Genomic DNA, 5,414 nt, shown 5'->3' with positions numbered 1-5,414 from the left:
GCCTCAACAGTTTTGGCATTATTTTTGGTGTGTTTTGCTCTCTTATTTGAGGAAGGTTCCTTAAAGTAAATAGGGCTGTTCTCCGATTCCAGACTATTTTTCTAATATAGGTAGAACAACATGAGAGATCTCTAAAGGAACCAAAGACTGAAGGATATTTAACTTGCTAGCTCTTTCTGCCATAATTCAGTCATTCAGAGTAACCCACAATCATCTAATTTCTTTCTTTGGTTTAAAGCCTCTATTTCTCTGCTCTCTGACTCCAGTGTAGGTTCAATTCTTGCCAGATCTGATGCAGCTGAAAAGGAAAAAAAGAACTCTGAACACTTTCAGTTGAAGAGTCTGTACCTTTAAATGTTGTCTTTTCAGATGCTGAAGGACTTGCTGTATATTTTGGGCATTCTTTATTTATTTGATTTCCAGCATTTGCACTTCAATGTGCATTACTGTGCCTGAATTCATTGAAGAGTACTTAGGATGTAGACTAAGTATTATTCTAAGAGGGAGAAAGGGAATGCATTGAAAGTGAGAGGCATCTGTGAGCAATTGGAGGAAAATGCAAGACTGCAAAACATGGAGAAATGAGCAAAAGACCAGCCACTATTACAAGGAAGATCACTACCACTGAGCATTGTTAATGTGCCAATGTGATTGGCTGCATTGCTTAAATGCATTTGGCAGGGTAGAAAGGTATGTGCAACTCTTCATCATATCTTCTGTCATTTCCATACATCTGCATTTTGAGCCTGTTTTTCTGATCTTCCGAACTCATTGAGTTCAAATCTCCCCATTCCTTTTGAGTTATATCTATTCCCAAATGTCAATAAGGTGACAATTCTCATTTATGTAGCACTTTTAATGAAGTAAAAAGTCCTAAATACTTCATAGCAATTTTCACACAAAATTTGACACCGAGCCACTGAGATATTAGGACAGAGGTGACACTCGGTCAGAGATATTTTTAAGGACTGTCTTAAAGGAGGGATAAGTGGAGAGATTCAAGAAGGAATTTCTAGAGCTTTAGGGCTTAAGCAATCCGTTTAGTGTGGGATAATGTACAATGTATACAGTATAGTAGCATCTATTTGGTTAGCATTGGTATAAGCTGCAACACTTAAGAGTATTGAGATGATTAAACTGACATTCCAATATTGGATAGATTAGCTCAGCGGCTTTACTAAGGAAAGTGTAGGATGAAAATTGGTTCACTTTCTCTAAATGGATGATGATTCATTTCAGGACTATTCATATTACAATTTATCTAGTTTTGATCTTTGTCCATTTGAGCAGTTATGCATGTGAATATTCCTAACTATTCACTGCATTAAAATGTGAATCATAAATGAGAACCAACGCTAAGCATTGAGGAATAACTTGCATTTATATAGTACCTTCAATAAAGAAATAGTCACAGAAGGGTAATGGGACAAAATTGACAAGAAGCCACGGGAGGAAATAGTCAGACGGTGATTAAAAATTTGGTGAAAAGGCTGCTTTACGAAGGAAAGAGTGGCAGAGGGGAGAAATTCAAAAGCTGAGGGACAGCTGCTAACAGAAGGAATGGGGGATGGATATTAGAGGGCTTAGTGTTTGCAGTTCTCTTCACCCAGCGAGCAGTGGATTCTGAGCCATTGAATATATTCAAGGCTGTTGTTTTGATTGACAAGGAAGTTGGGGGTTATAGGGCAGGCAGGAAAAGGGTGTTAAAGCCACATAAGATCAACCATCATCTTAAACCTGCTCTGCCAGTCGATGAGGGGCCAAATGGCCTATTCCTATTCCTGTTTCTTATCTTCTTATGGACAAGAGACCCAAGTTGGACGAATGCAGAGTACTCACACATTAATGAATGTTAAATGTTATGGAGGAAGAGTTTTTTTCATCATAAATGCCAAGATTATTTTTCTGCTTTCCTGAAAGTATTTGCTCCTATTCAATACCTTGTCAACTAGCTATTCTATATGCCTGAACCTAAACATAAGTGCCTGCTCGAGACCCTAATTCTATCTCAACTCGCCACTAATGTAGGGATCACTGGAAGACTGGCTGTTGCCAATTATGTTGCAAATTATGATTTGAGATTCATTAACTCAGCACAACTGGAACTGAACTTGGACCTTGTTCATATCACATGATGACATATTGACATCCATCTTTTGTGGGTGTTCTTCAATGCATTTTCAACTCCTCAGCAATTGTAAACACTCGACTGCTTTGGCAATTTTCTACCCTGCAAAGTAGAGTGAGACTACACGCATTTTCAGTGGTAGTGCAGCATTTCATTATTATAGTACCAATCAGTTCTGAACATTGCCAGTCCTTATTGTTTGTGTTACTGTGGCCACTCCAGGACTTCAACAGAAAAATCTAGGCTGTCACCCCAGTGCAGTACTGTGGGAGTGCTGCACTGTTGAACTCTTGATCTTGGGGTTCTCTTGATCTTGCTGCACTGTTGAAGGTGCCATCTTTTGGATGATATATTAACTGACCATTAGAGATCCCATGCCACTATTTTGCATTTCCTGCAAAAAATGATTACACCTCAAAAACAGAAGTACTTCATGGCCATAAAGGGCTTTGACGTCAGGTGGGCATGAAAGGCGCTATAAAAATGCTTGTCGTTATGTTGTATATTTCATGCTTGGTAATTGTAATTTGAAGAGCTTCAGTGTCATTGGACAGTACTTGTGCATAAATGAGTGCGTTCGGTCTACGTATCCACTTCCTGTTCAAATACAACCACAGCTTTTTGAATTTTAATTTCCTTCATTTTGCAGGGAAAGCGGCTTTGTTTTTACTCTCAAATCCGCCTCCTTATGATTGAACTTGGTGAAGGAAGTTCTGTATCATTGCTCTGTGGGTCTTATTTTAAGCTGATGGTCGAATTAAACATTTATCCACATCTTATTTATTGAGTTTATCTTGCTCCTGCTGAAATAGGTCTACTACACCTTGACTGAAGCAAAATGTATTATAATACATGAGACTGTGCTTATTTCTGCGCTTGCAGCATGTGAGAAGTACGCACAAAATATTACTTTGTATATGAAAGGAAGATACTGGCCCGCTGAAGTTGTACGAGTTCAACGTTAACTCCCTGTTCAAAAACAAAAATACCTGGAAAAACTCAGCAGGTCTGGCAGCATCTGTAGAGAGGAGCACAGTTAACGTTTCGAGTCCATATGACTCTTCAACAGAACTAAAGAAAAATAGAAAAGAGGTGAAATATAAGCTGGTTTAAGGGGAGGGGGTGGGACAAGGAGAGCTGGATAGAGGGCCAGTGATAGGTGGAGATAACCAAAAGATGTCACAGACAAAAGGTCAAAGAGGTGTTGAAGGTGGTGATATTATCTAAAGGAATGTGCTAAAGGATAGAAAGCAGGACGAGCAAGGTACAGATAGCCCTAGTGGGGGTGGGGTAGGGTGAAGGAATCCAAAAAGGCTAAAAGGTAGAGATAAAACAATGGATGGAAATACATTTAAAAATAATGGAAATAGGTGGCAAAAGAAAAATCTATATAAATTATTGGAAAAAAACAAAAAGGAGGGGGAAAATCGGAAAGTGGGTGGGAATGGAGGAGAGAGTTCATGATCTAAAATTGTTGAACTGAATATTCAGTCTGGAAGGCTATAAAGTGCCTAGTCAGAAGATGAGGTGCTGTTCCTCCAGTTTGCGTTGAGCTTCACTGGAACAATGCAGCAAGCCAAGTATGGAAATGTGGGCATGAGAGCAGGGTGGAGTGTTGAATTGGCAAGCGACAGGGAGGTCTCGGTAATGCTTGCTGACAGACTGAAGGTGTTCTGCAAAGTGGTCACCCAGGCTGCGTTTGGCCTCTCCAATGTAGAGGAAACCGCATTGGGAGCAACGAATGCAGTAGACTAAATTGAGGGAAGTGCAAGTGAAATGCTGCTTCACTTGAAATGAGTGTTTGGGCCCTTGGACGGTAAGGAGAGAGGAAGTAAAGGGGCAGGTGTTGCACCCTCTGCGGTTGCATGGGAAGGTGCTGTGGGAGGGGGTTCATGTAGATGTAGGAGGTGATGGAGGAGTGGACTAGGGTGTTCTAGAGGGAACGATCCCTGCGGAATGCTGCCAGTGGGGGTGAAGGGAAGATGTGTTTGGTGGTAGCATCATGCTGGAGTTGGTGGAAATGGTGGAGGATGATCCTTTGAATGCGGAGGCTGGTAGGGTGAAAAGTGAAGACAAGGGGGACCCTATCATGTTTCTGGGAGGGAGAGGAAGGCGTGAGGGCGGATGCGCGGGAGATGGGCCGGACACGGTTGAGGGCCCTGTCAACCACCGTGGGTGGAAAACCTCGGTTAAGGAAGAAGGAGGACATGTCAGAGGAAATGTTTTTGAAAGTGGCATCATCAGAACAGATGTGACGGAGGCGAGGGAACTGAGAGAATGGGATGGAGTTTTCAGGAAGTGGGGTGTGAGGAGTTGTAGTCGAGGTAGCTGTGGGATTCGGTAGGCTTGTAATGGATATTGGTGGACAATCTATCACCAGAAATTGAGACAGAGAGGTCAAGGGAAGGGAAGTGTCAGAGGTGGACCATGTGAAAATGATGGAGGGGTGGAAATTGGAAGCAAAATTAATAAATTTTTCCAGGTCCAGATGAGAGCATGAAGCAGCAACGAAGTAATCTTCAATGTACTGGAGAAAGAGTTGTGGAAGGGGGCCGGAGTAAGACTGGAACAAGGAATGTTCCACATACCCCATAAAGAGACAGGCATAGCTGGGGCCCATGTGGGTACCCATAGCCACACCTTTTATTTGGAGGAAGTGAGAGGAGTTTAAGGAGAAATTGTTCAGTGTGAGAACACGTTCAGCCAGACGGAGGAGAGTAGTGGTGGATGGGGAGTGTTGGAGGAAGAAGCGGAGAGCCATCAGACTATCCTGGTGCGGCATGGAGGTGTAGTAGGATTGGACGTCCATGGTGAAGAGGAGGCGGCTGGGGCCAGGGAACTGGTAATTGTTGATATGATGTAGGGTGCCAGAGGAATCACGGATGTAGGTGGAAAGGGACTGGACAAGGGGAGAGAGAATGGAGTGAAGACAGCAAGAAATGAGTTCCGTGGGGCAGGAACAGACTGACACGATCGGTCTGCCGGGACAGTTCTGTTTGTGGATTTTGGGTAGGAGGTAGAAGCGGGCCGTCCGAGGTTGGGCGACTATCAGGTTGGAAGCTGTGGAAGGAAAATCTCCAGAGGAGATGAGGTCAGTGACAGTCCTGGAAACAATGGCTTGATGTTCAGTGGTGGGGTCATGGTCCAGGGAGAGGTAGGAGGAAGTGTCTGCAAGTTGACGCTCAGCCTCTGCGAGGTGGTGGTCAGGAACTCCCAGTTTCTCTCCAGACCTGCTGAGTTTTTCCAACATTTTCCGTTTTTATTACTTTTTTTATCCGTTCTCCGG

The sequence above is a fragment of the Carcharodon carcharias genome, chromosome 15 (assembly GCF_017639515.1).
Source record: "Carcharodon carcharias isolate sCarCar2 chromosome 15, sCarCar2.pri, whole genome shotgun sequence".
Lineage (NCBI taxonomy): Eukaryota > Metazoa > Chordata > Chondrichthyes > Lamniformes > Lamnidae > Carcharodon > Carcharodon carcharias.
This window is presented reverse-complemented; position numbering follows the sequence as displayed.